Below are 24,027 nucleotides of genomic sequence, written 5' to 3' on the forward strand. Positions count from 1 at the left end.
CTGGGCCCGGAGCAGCCCCCGCGGCTCGTCATGACCCCACTCACCCGACCCCCAAGGCCAACGACGGGGTGGCGCGGGGAGCGGCGACGGCGGTATAGCCAGGAGACTCTGCGCGCCAGCCTAGGAACACGAGGACGGAGAATTCCAGGCTACACCCAGTCCCCTCCCCTCCCCGCGCTCCCCTCCCCCGGCCCGGCCCGCTGAGCTAGCTCTCCCCTTCTTTGCCCTCCTCCGGGAAGACCCAGAGATAAATAAAGAAATGGCCCCGATTTTCCAAACAAAAAGTAAAGAGTTCTCCGGAGGGGGGAGGGGGCGGGCGTCGGGCGGACCCGCTCAGAGCCGAGTCTCCCCAGAGGCAGAAAGGAGCAGGCTGAAGACTGCGTGCGTCCCGGCTCTCGCCAGGCTCAGGTGGTGGCGCGCACTGGCTGGTGCCGAGAGGGGGTGGGGAGCGAAGACGCTCGAACGTGGAAATCACGCCTCCTCCCAAATAAGAACCGTTTAAAATACCCCCAACACTGCAGCTTCGGCGGGACCACGGGGTCCGGGTGTGTGTCTGGAGCACGTCCACTCAAAAGGTATCCGTGGAGAATCTTTCTCTCTGGCTCTAATTTAGGGTCGTTCCAGAGTGGATTGGGGCTGGCCAGCTCTGTTGCACACCCCCCAACCTCCCCACCCAGTCCTTTAGTAATAAAAGTGCTGATAATGACGGTCAGTCGATGGAACTGTCGGTCGCCTGGGCTCCGGGGCTCCCGGGCTCCCGGTTCTTCGCCCTGCCTTCTCCTCCTCCTCCTCGGTCTGTCGTCACCAGCAGGTCTGGGGGACCTGGTGCGGCGTGGCTGGCGCGGGCGCCCCTGCGGGCGTAGAGTGTTTGAGAAAGGCTGGCCAGGGAGTCAGTAGCGTTAACCCCCTTCTCTGCCTCACTCCGCTCTCTCCTCCCCTACACGCGAAGGTGTGAGAGTGGAGGGAACCTTATCTCAGACCAGGAGAGATACAGGTTTCCGAGCGTGTTGAGCCGCAGGGGGCGCGGGGGAGCCCGGGGGGCGCCGACGGCTTGGCAAAGTTGGGCGTGTGCGTGTGCGCGCCAGCCGTGAGCTAGCAGGCAGTCACCGTGGTTCCCTCGCACTCCCCCTCCGGAGAATTCCCCGAGAAGGCGGGCGCCGGCTTCGGCCCCGGGATAGACCTGCGGCGGCGGCGGGAACGGCCACGCACAGGTACAATTTAGCGCGTTTCATTTCGCGCTCCAAGCTCCTGGGTCTGTCCACCGCAACGCAGACCGGGTGGGATCTCGGAGTCTGGGTCACTGAAGCGCTCTCTCCAGCCAGGGGGGTGGGGTACAGGGCGCGGCGAGGGGTCCTCAGGCTCCGCGCTCTGAGCGCTCAGCCTCCCCATCCTAAGGCTTTGGTCGCTACAGCTCAGCCTCCCTGTGCCAGGGGTCGAACGGGAGGCGGTGGCCCGCACTACGGAGCATAGACATGCATATTAATCAAAGCTGAAGGAAGACGGAATAGGGACAGGAGGAGGAAGGGGAGTGGTGGGGGAAGAAAGAGGAGAATGGGTAGGAGAATGCGCCTCGGGGAGGCATTTCCCTAACGTTCCCATTCCAGACTCCCCTACACCTAGCGGCCCTTCACTTCTCAAACTGAACTTGGGAACTTGCAGTTGGAAACAGCAAGTCGCGGTTTGGGAAATCCTTATTTGATTATCTCCTCCCTTCCCCCATACCGGACCCTTCTTCGTACCTTTCCTCAGCAACACCTGCACCTGCTGCGCTGCCCACCCCGGGGGCGCACCTGCCCTGCTCTGCTTGTGCTCCCTAGATCCTTCCACCCATTTCTCAAACACTTTCTGTGCTCATCCTCGTTATTCCCTACACTGCTCTGTTTCCAGAGGCTCCCCAGCAGCTTCCAGCTTACTCCCTTCCTCCAGTATCGCCATCCCTGTGAGGGACACATTGGAAGGGGCTAGAAATTCCCATGCCACACTCAACTCGTGCCATTCCCCCAGCATCTTAATTTCTGCTCGTGGAGATGCCGCCGCTCTGCAGCGCTTTGCTGATTCACCATGATCGCGGAGGGAAAAGCCTCATTGACTTGTGCCCCTGCAAGCGGCGAGGCGAGCGCGAGTGGCTGCGAGGGCACGCGCTTTGGGAAACCACCCACCATTGCGTAGCCGAGGTGCTAAATGACAGGGTGGATGCCCTGCGTGGCTCTCAGCCCGGGCAGACGGGAAGATGGAAGGGCGGGGAGGCGGGGTGGCGGTGGGAAATACTGCGATCCCAGCTCTTTGCGACTGAGCCAGCGGCAGCTAGTGGGTGGGCACTTCTCAGGAGGCCTAAAATCGGTCGCTGCACAGGGAATGAACAGAGCTGTTTCATGTGCCCCGATGCCAGCGCAGGGATAAAAGTAAGAGAAGGAAAACCAGCCGTCACGTCTGCTTGGGCGCCTTTAACATTTTGGCCAAGCTCTTTTCATTCTGAAGTCTTTGACCCTCCCAGTGGCTCCCTCCCAACCTCGGTTCGCCCTCATCCCTAGAATTTCCGGCCTTTTAATGTCAGCCCTCACAAGGGCTGAAGAACACAGTGCCCTCCCTCAGCGCCTGGGCTGAGTCTTAGAGCGGGAGAAACTGCATTGCTCAGCTGGCCAGGGCGAGAGTGTTGTCCCCCCACACAGAAAAGGCCTTTCCTTTGGGACCAAGGCATTCTCCTAGTCCTCCCAACTCTATTCCTAACTGTCCTTATGTATATTTGGAGGAGCTTCTACCCTGTATGTTTCAATTTGGAGACAGAACCAACTGAATGTGGACTTGGGCCACCTTTTACTGCAGGCAATCCCGTTAGTGTTGTTTAAATTGAATTGGAGCAGCAGAGAGAGTGAGAGTGAGGAGAGAGGGGGAAGAGAGAGGAGAGAGAGAGGGGGAAGAGAGAGGGGAGAAAGAGAAAGAGAGCCCACATATAAGAGTACAGGAAGGGTGTTGCCTCCCACCCCCCCAATTTTTCTTCTCTTTTTGTAGAAGTTCTGGGGAGCATTGCCTCCACCAACGACTTGGGTTTGCATTTGGGCCAATGACTTTGTGATCAGAGCTTTCACCAGTACGTTAATAAATTATTACTTTTTTCATTTAAAATTAATACATATTAATTTTAGACAATTTGGAAAGTAAGAACAAGAAAAAGAAGGAAACAAAAACACCTGTATCAGTGTACTCACACTACCTTTCAACCTTTGTTGATCGTTTATTGTACACATAGGCAATATAATATAGAAGTTGAGGCTTTTGGTTCTCTAGCCCCTGAGTTGAATCCTTGCTCCACTATTTATTAGCTAAAATGCAATGGATAACTTTACTTCTTTATGGCATAATTTTTCTCTTCTGGAAAATGGGAATAACAATAGTACCAACCCCATAGAATTGCTGTGAGGATTAAATAGATTAGAAGATGTAACGCGCTTAAAACAGTGCCTGAAATACCACAGACATATAATAAATGATATTTGTTATAATCCTATTCTATAGACAAGTGTGAAAAGAAAATCAGTCCCTGGTGTTCAGAAGCTAGCCTGGCACTCACAACTAAGTTTGGTGTTCTCGCACCCAACATAAACCATTTCCTGAAACACTAATGTCAGATAAGCACATTCTGTAACTATGATGGATTAAGATAAAATTAGGACCACTCCATAATCATATCTGAAAACAGACAAAACATGAACCCTGTCCAAACCACAAAAAATGACGAAGTATGTCATCCTGGCTAATATGGGGGACAGTTGTGGTCTTTTAAAAACCAGTTACGACTGGGCATGGTGGCTCATGCCTGTAATCCCAGCACTTTGGGGAGGCCAAGGTGGGTGGATCATGAGGTCAGGAGCTAGAGACCAGCCTGGCCAACGTGGTGAAACCCCGTTTCTACTAAAAATAGAAAAATTAGCCAGGCGTGGTGGCCAGTGCCTGTAATCCCAGCTACCCGCGAGGCTGAGGCAGAAGAATTGCTTGAAACCAGAAGGCGGAGGTTGCAGTGAGCCGAGACTGCGCCACCGCACTCCAGCCTGGGCAACAAGAGCAAAACTCCGTCTCAAAAAAAAAAAAAAAAAAAAAAAATTGCAGCTTTAGCCTCATTCTAGTCTTTTCTCCCTCTAGAAAAAAGATTAAGACACTCAGACATAAAACTACCCCTGCTTCCTAATGGCACCCATTCTGGTGTAAGCCCCCCATACACACAACCCACAACCTTCTCCCAGATTACTTAACACAAACCCAAATCCTGTAAGTCCTTTCTAATACCCCCTTCTTGAGACACCTCTTAGGTCTTCATGGTGTGTGTTCCTCACTGCAACAAGAAGGAAACCCAGTTTGGCCCACTACTTGGTGTGGTCCTCAGATCTTTGGCAAGAGGGCACTGACAATGTATATACAGTGTTTATTTACTTTCTTTTCCAAAATTAAGGATCATAGTAAACATTCTGTTTGATAACCATTTTTTCCCATTAAATATTTCCCATGAACGTTTTCTCATTTCAATTATTAGTGCTATAAAAGATTTTATGGCTGCATAGAATTCCATCATACGGCTGAACCATAATTTAACTTATGCCATGTTGTTGGTCATTTAGTTTTTAGAAATTTTACTACTATAAATAACACTGAGATGAACATCCTGTACATTAATCTCTGGCTGTATCTTTATTTTCTTAGGATCAAATATCTGCCACTACATGTTAAGTAGACAGCTCCTAACAAATGCCTTTGTAATAATTTTTAAATTGGAAGGGACAAGGGCATTCCTTCACAGGGATTAAATTCTTTGATGAAATACCGACTTAGTCCTACTTTACAGGGATTTCTATCCTGTGCTACATTTGGAATCCGTTTCTTGGCTCAGTCTTGCTCAGATATGCCAGAGAGATTGATCATAATGTGGAGTAGGGATTCCAAAGAAAAGATTATTTGGTTTGATAAGGTTACAAAAAGAGGCCTGCTCTTGTCTAGCAAATGTTTCAAGCGTTAGCTTTTAATCACACCACCATTTTCTGCCTGAGAAACAACAAAATATTTTCATGCATATGTCTTAAATCTAAACAGTTCTATGTCACCCATGAAATCACTATGCATGGCAGGTGATATAATACAAAGGATATTTGGGAGGCTGCAATTGAGGGTGGCACTTAGTGTAGTGTGTTTCTTATTTTATACCATCCCAATCTCAGTAGTTCTGACATATTGCCAAGTGGTGGGTGTTTCTGCTATCCTAAAAGATCTACGTAAGATTTCTTGGAGAATGGAAGTGCATGCAGAGAAGGTAAAAGTATAACAAGAATTATCCTTTCAAAGTGGGGAAGCTCCTCTGGCAAACATCAGAGCTCCCTTGAATGGGGATGTCTCCATGAAGTATCTACTGGGTCTCAGCCATGTTTTGACCAAGAAGCTGTTTTACACGCAACAACACTGTACTCCTTGAAATGGTACCCAAAGAGATTTCTAAAGATAGTTTAAACTCGAAATTGAAAAGAGAAAACATGTGTGGCAAACCTTAATTGTTTGCTTAAGATAAAGAGACACACTGCTGTGTGTAGATGATCCCTGCTGAAAAGTGGGCTAATTGTTCTGTCTGGGTCTTTCAGGATGTTTTGCCAACTCAGCACGCTCTCAATAGCATCATGAGTCTTTTAGAAGAATGATCTGTGATGACGTAAGGAAAAAAATTATTCCAAATTATCTTCCTGAATAAACACAGGACTCAGGACCAAAAGAGAGATATTTCATATTCTGATTCAGGGGAAAACACTTTGGCACACACTCTCTGGATGTCTATGCTCACAATGCCACTGGTGAGTTGAGGTGGCCAGCTCTAAACCTTTGCTTTGCTTTTTTCTCCTAACAGAAAGCATGGCCATACCTTCTCTCTACCTTTCAAAATGCTCCCTTCCTTCAAGGTTCTCTCAGAATCCCAGCTTACACATCCAATAAACCTTCTCTGATTGCCACAACCAACATTGATTAATTTAACTCTATTAACTCTGAGCAATTTTATTTGAATTATTTCAGTGAGCAAGTTCCTACTGTGCTTGGCAACTAGGAGAAATTGAGCAAAGTATTCCCTGCTCTCAAGGGATTTGTAGTCTAACATGGTTGAATAAAAATACAGAGGATTAAAATATGAACCTGTATAAGGTGAATTTCAGTGAAGTCCTGTCCCATCAGTGTGTAGGATTCAGAGAAATCATAAATGATATCTGGCTGGTCCCTGGTCTTAGAATACCTTTAACCCTAGAGTTAGCATCTTGCTTGCTGTTTTGAGCTTCTTTGTTGTCTGATGTTTCATATATATGTATATATATTATATATTTTTCCTATTCTCTTAACAAGATTTTGATTTCCTACAGGCCAAGAACCTTACCTTTTGATTTCACCTTCAGACCTTTGGTGCTAGGATTGAGCACAGAGCAGGCTTGAGTAAATGCATGTTACTGGCTTATTAGAGTAAAATACACAAATCACCCAAGAAAGATAAGGATGCTGCCACATTCACATAAATGGTTTTTAAAATCATTTTGTTAGAACCAATGATCAGTTATTTTTTAAAAAGTAGTTAACAATTCTGATTTCACATATTCAAAATATTTGTTAGTCCACATGAGAAATTCGAGCTGTAAATAAGATAGATGGGGAGTGCTTATTTAAGAGAAACCCTTTAAATCCAATGTGCATATTTTAATATGCGAAGGAATGTTGCTAACTATAAATGAGTATCTTTTTGCTAAACTGGGCTGAATGGGATACTGGTTCAGACACGTTTTACAAGGAACACTTAGAGGCACTTGGGACATTGAAAGCAGCAAAGTGCATACGCATTTAAAAACTAATCTATAACTCAAGTGGATGAGCATGTAATTGTGTTTCAGCATGCATCAGCCTTTTGATCACTGGGCTGGGCTGGTGTCTCCTTTCTCTTTCTTCCCTTGGAGTGGTCTTAAAGTTTTAACTTGATCAAAGAGGATGATCACTGTATTCTGGAGATGCCTGAGTGTTGTCACTTTCTTCATAGCAAACAAGGCACGATTCAGGATTTTCATTAAATCGCACTAGTTTCCCCTCTACTGTGTCTAAATGAGGAGAGTTTAGGCACATTGTTCACTTTCAGCACCAGGGACAGATCTGAAACAACCTAGCTACCCCTACCCTTTCCAGCTTCCATCACTTGTAAGTTGGTTTTAGAAAATTTTTAGAGCTAAAGAAGTTTTATAAACTAATATAATACAGGGGTTGATCATCTTTTTCTAAACAAGGCCAATTAAGATGAAAATAAATTTAAATCAGTGGGCCACTAATCTAATATGATCATATTTCAAAGTGTGTCCATTACTTTTATACCCTTGTGATGTTTGCATGAGGAGGGAGACATTTGAAGAGAAATGTTAGAAATGACTCTAAAATATAATCTCTTGCATTTGAGGAGTAATTGTGCTGAAAATTTACAGGAATGATAGAAAATGGGAAAAGAATATTTTTATGCATTTCGTATGCCAAGATTAGCCCTAGACACTTTCAAATATCTAGCCTGTATGATTTGCAAAATCACTCTGTGGGCTATTAAGCATTGTCAAACCCATTTTAAAGAGAGGAAATTGAGGATTAAGGAGATTAAATATCTTGTGCAGGGTTACACCATAATGGAAGTATAAATAGAGTGCAGGACTATCTGATATCAAAATCCATGTTTTTCCATTCACTCATTCTGCTGTTAAGCAAAAAATTACTTGATTCCATTTCTAAAATGCCTTGACTAGATTTAAAAACGTTCTAATCAGAAAACATAATATGCCATGAATATTATAAACAATTTAATGTTATTTCTGTATTTGCTATTCATTTAATAGTACTGTAAAATGGCAATATTGTGGCCTATCCATTAATTGGGGTTTCAGTGTTTGGATTCATTTCTAATGTTGGTATTCTTTAGAGGAGTTCTGTGGACCAACAAAAATATTGTATGGAACCCAAAGTGTTTGCTAATCTAATCCAACCCACTCTTTTTGCAGATGGCAAAACTTCTGCAGTCCTTGTCTGAATTCTACCAAGAAAAATCCCTCAAAATGTTAAAATGGAAAACTGTCAAGTGGTTCCAAAATACATAGCAGAAAAAGTAACTGAATAGACTCTGACCTTATGCATGTTAAAATTTTTCCATTGCTTTAGTGGTTCACCAGTAGTCATGATATTGCTAAGGGAAAGCTTCCTTAATTCTCTTCCTTTACTGTGTAAAGTGAACAGAGACCATTCTAATCACCAGATCCATTGTCTTATGTTTGAACATAGGGGACATAGGAAAGCAGGGGGCTTCCTGATACAACTCTTAGCTTCGGGGCAATCTTTCTTTGATGTTTATATATTTAATCCTTTTAAAACTCGTACTCCAGAGCCTAACCTAAGAACAAAGCACTTCATCCCTTCTGTTATTAGAATTGTGTACTTCTTGCTTTGACTTTTAAAAATGACAGAGCTACAAGCATTCTGTTCCCCATGGCTGATCACTTCCTTCTCATAAATGGCATTATGTTAGTGAATTAATTAATAGTAAAATCTGATTTACATATTCACAAATATTAAAATTGTAGAAAAGTTAAATCAGGAGACAGCTCCAAGGAGAGGCTAAGTATGAGAAGACAAAAAAAAATCAAAGCTTCCTTTTTTAGACAAAGCACAGAACTTGGCATTTCTAGGGCTGCCCTGCTTCCACCTTCAGGCATCTTCTGAATATCGTAAAGGGGATTATTCTGGACATGGAAAACTCTGTTCTGCCATGGGTTGAAAGGTTTAGCCTCAGGTGAATGCCATTACCTCCTGCAGTGTGCTAAGCAACAGGAACTAAAGTAGTTTGGGTACTGGCCTAGTCATCAACAGATAAGGTCCTTCATCTAGCTCTGTTACGTCACTTCAGTTAAGATTTCTATCCTTAAAATGGGAATAATAAAGGTGATGATTATGCTGTCTCCCTCCTAAGCAGGGTTTCAGATGTAAAAGTTGATGAGAAATGTAGAATGCTTTGAAACAAACACATACATTATTGGGCCTTCTAGGTCCAGGGCACTTTGCTAAATGCAGAGCATGAAGAGATGTAAAGACCTTGCCTTCAAGGTGTCCACAGTGCAGTGGAGTGAGGCCAACAAGTGAAACAAGAAAGTTGTGTAGTGTGGCAAGGACTTTGTTGTGCTATGCAATCAGTGAGAAGGTTCCTTTAACCTAGCCTGAGAAGCAGAGCCAGGTGAGTTGGGCGGGGAGGTTGGAAAAGTTTTCAAGAAGATGTGCACAGATGCCATCTGGTGCTCCATCCTTATCCCCTCCCCCACCCCCAGAAGTTCACTCTAGGTGGTTTCCATTTACACTGAAGTCTTCCTGCCTCTCTCTGTCTGAGCTATTTCCTGGCCATGAGACGCACTGCAAATGCCAGAGAGCTAACACCTCTAGAAATGACCTTAAATTAATGAGGGGTAGGATAAATGGATAAATACCCAGGCTTCTTTGTCTTGCAATGGGACAACTCAGAGATGTGTTTCTCACAGGCTCTCAAAGAATTCCAATGGAGTGGAACCTTTGTTGCCCACAGCAATAACACATTCATGCTTATTAACACATCCTTTATAAACTTTTCTCTCTGTCTCCCTTCTCCATTCCCTTACTCTGCTTTCTGGGAATCTTCTCTGAGATAAACCACTTGCTTCCACATATTTATTTCAGGATCTGTCTTTGGTAGAACCCAACCAAACACAGGAGATGACATCCAAATGGAGTCTCAAAGGTTAGCAGTTAGTTAAGCCTAGTAAACGTGCTGGTATGTAAACTATATTTCAGTAAAGCTGTTAAGTAAAAGTTAGCTAACCCATCTATGGAGAGAAAGAATATTCCAAGCAGCGGGAATAACATTCAAAATTATAAGGATGGGATAAAGGGCTTAGCTTGTTTTGAGAACTATGAATAGCTCAGGATGGATAGGCAATAGTTTGGGAAAGTATACGGGAACTAGGTTAAAAAGGAACTTTTAAGCTCAAATAAAGAGCTGGGTATTTATTCTGGAGATGACAGGGAGCCATTTCAGGGCTTTAAAGAGTTTGTGGTCAGGTTTATGTTTGTTTATATTTTACAAGTCTGGTGGCCACATAGGAGGTGGATAAGGGAAAACAAGACTAGAGGCTAACAGACCAATTAGGAAGTCATGATCATAACTATGACAAGAAAGGATTAGGGCCTGAAGCAAGGTAGAGGCCAGTGGGATGGAGAGAAAGGGAAGAGTTGATATGTTTTTAGGGAGATAGAATTGGCAGGACTTGGATGATTGAAGAATGGAGCTAAGATACTGCATCGTGATTTCTGATGACACGACGTCATTCCAAATAGCCATGCCAAACCATATCCAACCCCAGAAGTATTATTTTATTTTTTATTTTTACCAAATTCAACTGAAGAACAGAGTTTCTTATCAGAGTGAGGAAGGAAAAAAGGTGGACTATGTTTAGCTCTAGACTATGACAAATAGGGGGTGGTTATAATATTTTGGGAATGAAAGCTGGACAATAGGGACCAGCAGCCTGGAAAGTGGCCTGGAGGAGTCCACAGGGTAGAGGCCACAGTTCATTAGGTCAAATCCACAGTGTAGAGATTCATGTGGATTAATGAATGTCCTTGCTTCTCAAAGAATTGAGTTAGATTTTAGGGCCAGTTGCTTACCTGAGACAACTTCATTTGAAGAAGGAAAGGAGATAAATCTGGAGGAAGAAGGAGAAGGAGAAGGGGGAGGAAATAATTGGCTTTCGTGGGTGAGAGTCTCTGGAAAACCTCCTGTCTTTGGTTCATCTTGATTCTTTTTATCTTTACAATGCAGAGGTGGGGATTGGGGATTTTCCTTCTGATGACCTGCTAGAATCCATCCCTGAAGGTGATCAAACACCATGCACTCTATACACAAGGCCCCTATTATTACCTGAGGGCAGCTTATACTTCTGTTAGGAAACACACACACACACACACACACACACACACACACACTTGCTTGCTTTAATTTACACAGCAAACACATTGAAGAAAACAGGACCAACGTTTTATAGTATTAGACACTCATTCTTTCCTTGACACCTGTGTCGGGGCACTATAAATATGAGACCATTTTAATGACGTATTTTTAGTCCTATTATAAATGGTGCTGGTATGAACATTCGTGTATAAGATTTTATGTGGACATAAGTCCACATTTCTTTTGGATATATACCTAGGAGTGGAATTGCTGGGTCATTTCATAACTCCATGCTTAACATCTTAAGAAACTGCCAAACTGTTTTCAAAAGTACCTGAACCATCATATATTCCCACCAGCTATGTTTTTGTTTTTATACCATTATATATGCTAAATTTTTCTCTACTTATTACTAGATGTTAGTTTCACAAACCTTTGCAATCTCATTCTTGATATATCTTTAAATTCTCCTTCTTGTAAAAAACATTTTAAAAAATCTTAAAATGTTACTTGAAAATCCCCATACTATCCTAATAAGAATCAGTGAGATTGTCTAGAAAATGTATTGGATTAGACCAATGTATTACTTAGATAGATATGAGAAGCTGTTTGTTTAGGGATCCTGAATTTCAGATTGCGATGTCCACATCTTGCTATGGCATCCCACATCTATAGGATCTCTAATTAGGGGGTAAAGATGGATTATAGGGACCACTCATCTTATAGTCAGAAGGGGAAAGAAAGGAGGTAGAAGCAAAAAGGAAGTGGAAGACTCAGAGAGAGTTGTGAAAAGACCACAAAGACATAACATGCCCACTGTTATGGCTTTGATGTAGGCAGAAGGCCAATGTCTGAGTTACAGTCATGGGTCTGGTTTGGATCCCTTGGGAAACTTGTCCAATTCATGTCATCCTCTTTCTCAAGTTCAAGCTACTCTTCCCAGCTTACTTCTTTCGGTTTCACCCTACGTCTATCCATCCAGTCCCCATCACTGTGGGCAGTGAGTGATGAGAAAAAGTAGGGAGTGGGAAAAAGAGGAAAATGAGAACAACCGTGTTCATGACCCCTCCCCTACTTCTTTGCCTCCCTATTTATTATCAGTCCGGTAGGCATACTAGTTTGCCTCATCCGGAGAGAGAACACTTTTCATCTCTATAAAGCAGTTAGTATCACCTGAGCCACGAAAATGAACTTCCCTATGGAACAATAAAGATGAAATAAGGTAGTGACAAAATCCCACAGGAAGGACTATTAACTAATATTATTAAGTGATACTTCCTAAGTGAAACATCCCCTCCACTGTAATATTTCATTATTAATAGTACTTGGGAGTTTCAAGAAAAGAAAAACCTTTTTATTTCTCTGGCTTGGTCTCCTGGTGTTCATAAAGGAATCTAGGCTACGCTTCATGATGCCAAAAACCACTGGCCAATCCAGTCAGTCTTTTAATAGAACAACAGTCAGCCACATTATTTAGTGTTATGTAGACAAACAGCTATTTGTTTGGATGAAATATTCACATGTAAATCAGTTATTTTAACATCATATGGGCACATCCGAGTAAATATTTAAATACTAATTAAAAGATCATTAATTGGAACCATATTTGTTGACTATCTCATATATACAGGAATATTTCCCATTTAACAGATGGCTTCGTATCAATCTCATTTTAGAAATTAGTAAACACAGATTTTACCACCCATGGAACAGAAGTACACACATAAGAAGGGGCTATAAGAAAAAGAAGCTTTTGTTAAGATAAATTTGATTATGCATACTTGAGGTTTCCAACATGATGTTATGAGAAGGTAACTTAAGATAACTCTGGAAATCAGGGCAGTGGTAATTCTTCAGTGGTGGTAACATAATCTGTGGAAGAGAGCCCATGGCAATGCAAACATTGGAGATCTTGGTTGTTAATCTGTTGTGTTAGTTTCCTAGGACTGCCGTAACAAAATACCAAAAACTAGGTGGCTTAAAAAAAAAGAAACTGTTCATCTCACAGTACTAGAGGCTGGAAGTCCGAGATCAAGGTGTGGGTAGGATTGGTTCTTTCTGAGGACTGAGAGAAAGAATCTGTTCCACGCTACCTGCCTAGCTTCTTGTGGTTTGTTGGCGAACTTTGGCTTTCCCTGGCTTGTAGATTCATTACCCTGATCTCTGCCTTGATGTTCACTTGAGGTTCTCCCTGTGTGCCTGTCTATGTCCAAATTTACCCTTTTTTTTTTGGAGGACACCAGTCATATTGGATTAGGGGCCCACCCTACTCCAGTATGACCTCGTCTTAACTAATTACATCTGCAATGAACCAAATAAGGTCATATTTCCAAGTCAGGTTATATTCTGAGGTACTGGGGGTAAGGAGTTCAATATACATATTTTTGGGGGGACATAAATTTATAAATATAAATGTTTAATGTAATTCAACCCGTAACATCTGGTAAGAGATCAATAGCACCTTCACAGAGGCCCAGCAGTCTCTGTGATCTCTGGCAAAAGTCACTTTTGATTGGATGTTTTGGGGTGGAGATAAGGGCAAAGTAGAAAGACTAATCCAGTTTTGTATAAATCTGCTGTCAACTGTATGCCAGGAACATAAAATTCTATGTTTTTACTTAATGCCCTTTGATGCATCTCTTCCACATTTCAGAGGACTGGGACTAAAAGTTGCTTTAATATTTGGGGTCCGAGAGAAACTCAAACTTTGGCAAAATTGTCACAGTTTTTTGAGGGTGCCTTAGGTCTCTTCTAGGCTTGAAGATTATAATATGATAATATTCATACTTTGGGTGTTCATATATTTTCCAGTCCAATTTGAAGTTTTGTGTCAGAAGACCCACAGGTATTTTCTTTTACTTTGTATAAAACTGCTCTCTCCTATAGGAGGTATTTTCCCCACCTCGCAAGAATTTTCACTTTCTTAACCTAACAGATGCCCTCTCAGAATCTTCTCTTCTCCTTTATTTGAAAACATGTGCCCTAGTTTCCCAGCTTAACTGCCACATCCTTTTGCCCCATCAGCACTATGGCCATCTCCATCCCATCCTTACCCTAACGTGACTTTGTATTTGGATTTGGATTTGGGAGAATCACTTGGCTACTGTTTCCCACCTGGAAAAAAGGAGACCAAAGTCATCCTTTTAAGTATCCTAAACACCTAGGTTAGCATCATCATGTCTGAATAATCAGCCCTTGCTGTAAATGATGGATTGCACTTTGCAAGGCTCGCTCGCTCTTGAGAAAATCACCAGCAGTATCCTGGTAGACTGTAGACTTTTTGTGAGTAATGTCACAGGATATATGTATCAGTATTAAGCTATCCTTGGAAGGCACCTTGCTCTTACCTATGATAATGGCCACACCCATCTTGCTCTCCTTCGTCTAATAGCTTCTTCAGAAGTGACTCCTTTTAATTACTGCTGATTTTTGTTGCAAAGATCTAATAAGAAAATAATAGACGCTATGTCAGCGTGATGCAGGACCAGTTGGAGGGTCAAGTCAAACCACCGAGCCATTTGGTGGGAGAAAATTGTCAGGCCAAGCTTCCATTTGACACTCTTGATTATGTGTTGTATATGTTTATAAATACATATTTAATGATTAGATTTTTTATATGGTATATATAAACAAAATCATGTTCCTTAGGTGTCGAGTGAAAGCTATTGAAGTAAAACATGGTTTCCTCTTTACACAAATCACTGACCAAATATTTATTTTAAGCCCACTGTGTGCATCACTTGGGGGATGCAAGGAGGCACAAGTCCAGATTCCTGTTCTCAAGGAGCTTGATATCTTGGTGACGAGTTAATGTTCTTTATTCATTTAACAAATATATTTTTAAAGCAACTAATATGTTCCAGACCCAACCTAAGGACTGATACATGTGACAAGTAAGCCATAATCCATCCTTATCTCAAGAAGGTCATAGTTTACTGGAGGATGTAGAGAAGTTGACAGAAGGTGGCAAATGTTTGGTAAAGACTTTACTAGAGGGAAGCACAGGGCATTCTAAGAATTGGTATTAGGGGTATCTAACTCAGACTGAGAGGGAACATGGAGGCTTTGTGGAGGTGGAAGATAACTAAGACCAATGTATACCAGTGCCATAAGTGTTCAGCACTAACAGAGGGGTGCAGGCATAAGAGGCATTCAAAGATGGGGAGGTCACCTCATGTTGCGGTGATGAAGAGGGACTTCATGGAGGAGTTGGACTTCAGATAAACTGTGAAAGTTGATGTCAGAAATTTCACAGACCTTGCTGCTTTGTGCCTGTGCATTGTGGATACTCTCTGTAGGGAGTTCTGGTGATGAGACAAGCTTGGGGTCTAGTATGGTCAGAGCAAGATATAATTAGCCAGAAGAGAAGGGCTTGACATTGAATCTGATAGCTGGTATTGCTATCTAAATGGTGTCTCCTGAGTCATCAGTATGTGTGTGTGTTAAGGGGTTGCTATGGAGAGGTATCTCACAGAAGATGGGTGTGGGAAGTGGGTAGTTGGCTACTTTGAGCTGATGAAGAGATATTGGCATGAAAGGACTATTCTGGTGTATGAGTTAGGAATGCTTCTGTCCGCAAGTAATGAAACCTAACTAAGAATTGCTTTAACAAAAAAGGATTGCTTTTTCCTGCATAGCCCAAAGTCTGGTGGTCTTGGTTCAATGGCTCAAAAATGTCAGGGCTGGCATCCCTGCCATCCCTGTGGCATTGCCTCTGGTCAAGATATAACTGTTACAGTTCTAGACACATCAGGTCTGTATTTAAGATATGAGGGAAGGGGAAAGTTGTGTCTGTTCCTTTAATAAGGAAACATAATACTTTCTCCAGAACCACTCTAGTAAATTTCCTTTTATATCTTAATGGTCATACTTGTAGCACATGGCCACTCCTACACTCAAGAGACATTGGGAAAAGATTAGCTTTTTCAGCTTCTCAGAGAAGGGAGAAGGAGGTTGGAAATGAGTATTTGGAGGACCAGGCAGGAATGTGTGTGTGTATGTATGTTTGTGTATGTTTGTCTTGTAGGAGTGCCAGGGTTACTTGTGGCCTAGGCTGGGTGTCCAGGGCTAGGTGCAGTACTAGGAAATGCCCTCAAGGGGGAGCCAAAGAGAAGGCCACTCAGCTGGGCCCCCACACAGTGCTCTTTTCATGATTCTTTGGGGTAGCTCTTCTCCACTATCATTCTTTCTCTATCCCTTCCGTGGATCCATATCCTCTCCCTACCTTTCATATGTTAGTTTCTTCTTGGATTTTGCCATTGGCCTCTTTTCTTCTCACCCTGCCCACACCTGGAGAGAATTCAGGAAGCTGACATTGGAAGGGCCTGAGATTCCTGCCAGGCCTAGCAGCTGTGCCAACCATGAACTCCCTCTGGGTAGGGTTTAGAGTTGCCAAGTCTCACATCCCAGTTAGAGAGGAAGAAAATAACAGGGGCTTGAGTGCCCAATGATGACTGCCAGGCCAGTGTTAAGCCAGACTGGAGTCACCCTGGGATAAGAAATCTGTTCTCTGAAGACAAGCTTGATTTCAGACTTCTGCATTTTCTACATGGTTTCTGCCTTTTCCTTTAGTGTCTTGGTAAACTTGTTTTCCAGAAACCCCACCCTCGTTATCTCATAACTAAAAGAGAAAGGGAAATTGCCCACCCCATGCCACTGAGACCCTCATCCTTACATCTCAGGCTAGGAATAGAAGTCAACCCATCCTAGCCTCGGATACTGGTAGGAATGGGACAGTTATTCAGGTAAATACCTAGGAGGTAACCAAGAACACGGGTGGTTTCTACTGTCCTTTCAGTAGAATTCATTTAGAAGTGATTCATTCAGGCTAGGCGTGGTGGCTCACGCCTGTAATCCCAGCACTTTGGGAGGCCGAGGCGGGTGGATCACGAGGTCAGGAGATCGAGACCATCCTGGCTAACACGGTGAAACCCCGTCTCTACCGAAAATACAAAAAATTAGCCGGGTGTGGTGGTGGGCGCCTGTAGTCCCAGCTACTCGGGAGGCTGAGGCAGGAGAATGGTGTGAAGCCGGGAGGCGGAGCTTGCAGTGAGCTGAGATCGCCCCACTGCACTCCAGCCTGGGCGACACAGTGAGACTCCGTCTCAAAAAAAAAAAAAAAAAAAAAAAGATGTGATTCATTCAGGCCAGGCATGGTGGCTCATGCCTGTAATCCCAGCACTTTGGGAGGCCAAGTCGGGTGGATCACCTGAGGTCGGGAGTTCGAGAGCAACCTGACCAACATGGAGAAACCCCGTCTCTACTAAAGATACAAAATTAGCCAGGCGTGGTGGTGCATGCCTGTAATCCCAGCTACTTGGGAGGCTGAAGCAGGAGTATCACTTGAATCCAGGAGGTGGAGGTTGCAGTGAGCCAAGATCGCACCATTGCACTCCAGCCTGGGCGACAAGAACGAAACTCCATCTAAAAAAAAAAAAAAAAAAAAATTCTCAGCCACTCCGCCACAGTTGCTAGTGAGATGGGGGAATCGAAATTTCTGGTGAAGTTGACATGTGGGGATTTAACGTAAAGAAATACTTTGCCCTACTTAGTGTTTTTTAAAAAATTATTTTAAAAATTTTGTGGGTACATGGTAGGTGTATATATTTACAGAGTACATGAGATGTTTTGATACAGGCATGCAATGTGTAATAATCACATCATGGAGAATGGGGAATCCATCCCCTCAAGCATTTATCCTTAGTGTTACAAACAATCCAATTACACTCTTTAAGTTATTTTAAAATGTACAGTTATTATTGACTATAGTCACCGTGTTGTGTTATCAAATAGTAGGTCTTATTCATTCTTTCTGTCGAGTGGTTTTTAATCACAGTGTTTATTTTACATTTCAGAGAGCATTAAAGGTGGGCATAAATGTTTAGTAAAGGGTAGCATGGCCTACAAAAGCCAAGAAACACTGCTAGGGACAGTGAGGCAGGGCAGAGTGGGGCGTCGTGTGGGGACAGGTTAGATGACAAACCTTGTCTGTATTGCAAGTTGCCTAAGATGGAAACTTCTCTTCTACATCAGTGAGAAGACTTGGCCACTTTACTGTGTGACCAAAGGTGGGAACTAGGGCAGGTATTCTTAATCTTTCTGGTGCCATGTACAGCTTTGGAAGGCTGGTGAAGCCTATGAATTCCCTCTCAGAAGATGTTTTTAAAAGCATAAAATAAAATACACTGGATAACAAAGGAAATCAATTATATCAAAATACAGCTATCAAAATATATCTTAAAAACAGGTTTGTGAAACAGTAATGCAGGTGCTTCTTTCTTGACACGTTAAATAACAAGATCTAACAACAGGTCTAAAAACTGCAGTAATTTTGAAGTAGTGTGAGTATTAACAGGATTTTGAGATATCTGCAACGACTGAAATGTGATATGAAAATAACAGTGAATTTTATTGGCGACAAAGTCACAGGCACTGCTAGTAGTGCTGCAGTTTGTTACCTATGTTGATTTAAAGGAAATGCCAAATTTCAGTTAGAGATTAGAGGGAAAAAAAGTAAAATTTTCCCATCCAAGTTAGAGACCCCTGAATTTTACCCACAGTCCTCATGAGGGTCTACAAGTTTAGAGCTTCTGGCTACAGAGAGGAGAAAAGAGGGGACTATATAACAGCAGATCAGTGTTGCCATTAGGGAGGGCAGGCAGAAGACTAGACACTAACTGTGGAGGCAGTTCTGTTATTTGTCCTGGGCAATATCCCTTTTTTTTTTCATGAAGGATCTGGAGTAGAAGCTACACTCCATTTCCTGGGTCTGTTTGGACTCTTAGATAGTGTCAAGTTCAGGAAATGGTGTCGTTAATTTTTTATTGACAGTGGACTTGGTTATCTTGCAGGAGATTAATGGACTTAGAGTCTGGTCCAAGCCTATGAGGGTTTCTCATAATGGTTTGCTCCCAGCCTTTCTGCCCTGACTGGATCTGATGAGCATTCACACAGTGTCAGCCAATGTAATATTTATTTGCCTCCTCCCTGAATGTGCTAAATGAAAAGCCAACATCAAATGCAAAGGAAAAGGTGCAAGAAAAGGATTTGGCTCTGGGTTCTCCCTCTTTCTGGGTAGGGCACTGGGAGTCTAATTACTAATCCACATCGAGCCCTCAGTCAGAAGGTCACCTCAAGACTCATGTTAATCATTATTCTCATTTTGCAAACAGAAATGAGAACTAGCCATGAGTTCAAGGCTGAAGAGCCTGTCAGGGTGTGTTGAATAGAATTTCCAACTAAAGAATCACAATCCTTCTGGCCATGGATGCAGTTAGTTACGCTTTTAAAAAAGCCTACCAGTAAGCAAGTAATTATTGAATGTCTGGCACATGACTAGCAAGCAGAGGAAGGGGGTCTCTTTCAGCTATGATTGTCAGGCAAGACCTCTCTGGGGAGGTGAAGTTGGAGTTGAGAGCAAAATGAAAAGCAGGCTGCCATGCGAAGATCTGGGAGAAAGCACTCCAGTTAGAGAGAACGGAGTGTAGGAATGCCCTGACATAGCAGCAAATAGTGAGGGATGGGAGAAAGCCAGTGTGCATGAGAGGGAGCATGGCAGGTGATGGAGCTGGAGCAATAGGCAGACCCAGAGCTCAGAGGGCCATGGAGGGGTAGGGATTTTGGTCTGGTCGAAATGGGAAGTTGTTAGAGGGTTTGAAGAGAAGCAGCTTGCTTGATCAGCATGCTCTGATTTCTTTTTCCCTTGCTAACTCTTGTTGCTGTGTGAGGAGAGACTGTCTGGGAGCAAGAGTACAAGGGAGGTGAAGACAGTCATCCCAATGGGGAGTTGTGGTGACTTGGACTGGGTGTCCTAGTCAACTTGGACTGCTCTAACAAAATACCATATTTTTGGTGGCTTAAACAATAGACATTCATTTCTCACAGTTCTAGAGGCTGGGAGGTCTAAGATCAAGGTGCTGGCAGATTCAGTTCCTGGTTTGCAGATGGCCACCTTCTCATTGACTCCTCACCTGATGGAGAGAGAGAGGGCTCTGAGGTCTCTTCCACTTCTTATAGGGACACTCATCTCATTCTGAGGTTCCCACCTTCAAAACCTCATCAAAATCTAGTCACCTCCCAGAGGCCCCACCTCTTAATACCATCACATTGGGGGAAAGGGCTTCAACATGTGAATTTGGGGGCGGGGACAAACATTTAATCTGTAAGACGAGGGTTGTAGCTGTGCATATAGTGAGAAGTGGCCAGATTCTGGAGATGGTTTAGAGGCTTTTAGAGTACTTACCGTTGAATTAGATACGGGACATAAAAGAAAGCAAAGTATCAAGGATGACTCCCCAGCAACGGGGAGAGAAGTTTCTGGGTGAGGATGGGTACCCAGAGATTTGCCATACCTAGCAGCAGTGTCTGTGAGGAAAATGTCAGGTTATGTGAAGTCTGTCTTATGTCTTCTGATACTTCTCCCTTCGACTCTTCTCAATCCCACCACTTTTTCAGTCTCTAATTTCCTTTTTTTTTTTTTTTTTTACTTCCCAAGGGCTGCAACCATGTACCACTTTCTTAGAAAGCTCTTTGAGGTAGCAGATAGAGGGCAGGATTTGGAATGCAAAAGAACTAGCTCTTGAATCCTGGTTCCCCCATTTATTTCTTGTGTGATCTAGGAAACTTGCTTCTCTGGATAGCAATTGTTTATTGTCTATGAAATGGGATGAAATGCGTTATAGAATTTTTGGAGACCAAATAACACAGTGAATGAAAAGTGCCTACCCTAGAGCAGGCTCTCAGTAAACTCATCCAGACTTAAATTTTATTTTTTATTTTATTATTATTATTATTATTATTATTATTATTTGAGACAGAGTCTTGCTCTGTTGCCCAGGCTGGAGTGCAGTGGTGCAATCTCGGCCCACTGCAAACTCTGCCTCCCGGGTTCAAGTGATTCTCCTCCCTCAGCCTCCTGAGTAGCTGGAATTACAGGCGTATGTCACTACACCCAGCTAATTTTTTGTATTTTTAATACAGATGGGGTTCCACCATGTTGGTCAGGCTGGTCTTGAACTCCTGACCTCAAGTGATCCTCCCACCTTGGCCTCCCAAAGTGCTGGGATTACAGGCGTGAGCCACCATGCCCAGCCCAGACTTAAATTTTAATTTACCTTTCTTGTATCCCACTTGGGGCCTGGCCTAGTGACAGGCTGGCTAGCTGTTCACTAATAAACTAGTTCATGTTAAAATGTTGTCCTGGTTCGCAAAGCTGGCCACATGTAAGAGCAGCTGGGGAACTTTAAATACTCAGGCCGCATCTCCTAAGGTTTCTGATTTAGTGGGTTGGGTGGAGCGGGGATGTCAAAGAAGCAGTATTTTTTTAACATATTAACATAAATATTTATTATAAAATGTGTTTTCCAAAACAAAAAATAAGTCGTGAAAAGAGTGGTATCATTTTATATTTCTGCAAATTTCTTTAATGTTTGGCTGAATAGAAGATAGCTGGATTCTCATATCTGCTCCTGCATTCAGTCTGGATGGTTGAGGCTATTCATCTTTACAAGAAACAGTATTTTTAAAAAGCTCCCCATGTATTTCTAATGAGAAACTAGAGATCCACTGTTAAATCCGTGGACAATTTTAATTTAGTTAATGACCATCAAGCAGGCAGTAGCATTTCTAGAATAATAGTGGAGTTGTGAAGATTTACCCCGAGTTGGAGTTTCGTTTGAGGAAGGGAAGGCTTTTCTAAAGCGTCCCTCAATAGCCAATATTTATTGTACACTAGCTATGTGTCGGACAATGTTCTAAGTCCTCCCCCTGCCTTTTCTCTCTCCCCTGACCTTAGCCACATTGGTTAAGGTTTTTAGCTAATTTTCTTGTTCCTTAAAAAATCTCACATTCCCTGCCTTCACACATGCTATTTCTTCTGGCCTGCCCCTTATATATTCCGTTTGCACTGAGAACTTCTTATTCCTAATATTGTTTAGATTTCCCTTCACCCTTCATCTTTGTAGGCATTTACTGTTTTGTGGGTATTTCGTTACTTAATATCTGTCTTCCACACTACGCTGTAAGCTCCACAAAGGTGAGATAGGTCTGTTTTGTTCACCATTAAATCCTCAGTGCCTAACTGGCTTGCTAATATTTGTTGAATGAGCCCAAGGGAGGACACTTCTTTTTTCAGTACTAGACTCAATCAAGAGCGGTCTGTAGCCGGGGACAAATTCCAATGGCAGCTTCCCAGAGGACTCTGAGTGACTGTCCCCTTCCAAGCTGGGTTCTTGGTGCTGAATCCAGTCAAGTGGTCACTCTCTGCCACCTTATGGCCTCATTGTGCTTTCCTGTTATGTGGCCTTAGGACTACGCAGTGGTTTCAATAACATCAAAATGCCCACACAGAAAGGGTTGGAATCTTCGTTGTTTATGTGAGCCTCCTCTGCTTCTGTGTAAATTCCTGGCTATTAATTGATTCGTGGTTTGAGGAGCTGGGACCATTTGTCTAGGCCGCATTACCAATGTCTGTGTTGGGTGGTGGGATGTGGTGAGGGCGGGGAGTGGAGTGGGGCAGTTGACTAAATTCCACTGGCTCAGGTCCCAATTTAATTAAGGTTTTTCATTATCAAATGCTTCACTGGCCTGTGGGTCAAAAGTGTGTTTTTATTAGTAATAATACGTGGTAAATTTTAGTGCCTGCCTACACTTTCTATAAGGGATTTGGTGGTATGTTTTGAAGATAAAGCTCCAAGGTCATTTTTTTGTTGCCACATTGCCAAATATCAGACCTTTCATATGTCAAGTTTATAGAGCAGGCTGGGTGCGGTGACTCATGCCTGTAATCTGAGCACTTTGGGAAGCCGAGGCGGGTGGATCAGCAGTCAAGAGTTTGAGACAAGCCTGGCCAACATGGTGAAACCCCGTCTCTACCAAAAAATATAAAAATTAGCCGGGCATAGTGGTGTACCCTGTAGTCCCAGCTACTGGGGAGGCTAAGGTGGGAGAATTGCTTGAACCTGGGAGGCAGAGGTTGCAGCGAGCTGAGATGGAGCCACTGCACTCCAGCCTGGGTGACAGAGTGAGACCCTGTCTCAAAAACAAAAACAAAAAAAATTTAAGTTTGTAGGGCAGAAAAACCTATGCACATCATTGAAAACATTTGTTGAGTAGTTGTGGGATGAGGTCCCTCATAAGCTGACTTTGAGGTAAAACATGAATATAAATATTTTACTTGGGAGGTGATTCCAGGAAGCACTGAGAAAAGAGGTGGGAAGTGAGATAGGTAAGAGAAGGAAGCCAATACAGGCACATTACCGATAGGGTTACCTTTGTGGGTGACTGACCGTCAGTCGTATTATGCGGACCTCTGGGATGTATACAACATGCTTCAGAGTTGTCCCACCTAAGAGGTGAGGAAGCTGAGGTATGTATCCATCCACTTCCATCCTTCACTGGTTGACAGCCGCTGGAGGAAGGATGTTGATTCTTGGCCCTTTCAGCCTGCCCCACTTGCACACGGAGCATGTTCCTGCGGCTAGACAGAACCTTCAGGCAGAGAGCCACAAAGATTTTTCTCAAAAGCCATTAAGTGTTTGAGAGAACAAAGAGCAGCAGGAGGGTGTAGATAGGGCACCAACAGAATCTGCCATACTGAGGACCTCTGTGTATCTGCCACCATGCTAGGAATGGCCACAAAATTTGTTACTTTGAGGCTTACAGTTCCAACCAGTGACAATTCAGGCAGATCTACAGGACATATAACATGTAATAAATGTTCGGGACACATGCTTATCTTCAACAAGTACAAACAAGTAGACGAATTAAGAAATAATGTGGCCTGTATGCAAACAGATATGTTATATCAGCCAACACTAGCCCCTTTCTTGTTCTATAGATAAACTGGCAGGATTTGGGGGGGAAGATTCAACAAATGTCAAAGATATCACAAACAATCTTTGACAGATTTAACAATCTGTCAAAGATATCACAGGACAATCGATGTTTATATACAATCAATTGTATGTAAACAATCGTACTTTACATACAACTTTCCCACAGTTGACAGGGAAGATAAAAACAGACTT

The sequence above is a fragment of the Macaca nemestrina genome, chromosome X (assembly GCF_043159975.1).
Source record: "Macaca nemestrina isolate mMacNem1 chromosome X, mMacNem.hap1, whole genome shotgun sequence".
NCBI lineage: Eukaryota > Metazoa > Chordata > Mammalia > Primates > Cercopithecidae > Macaca > Macaca nemestrina.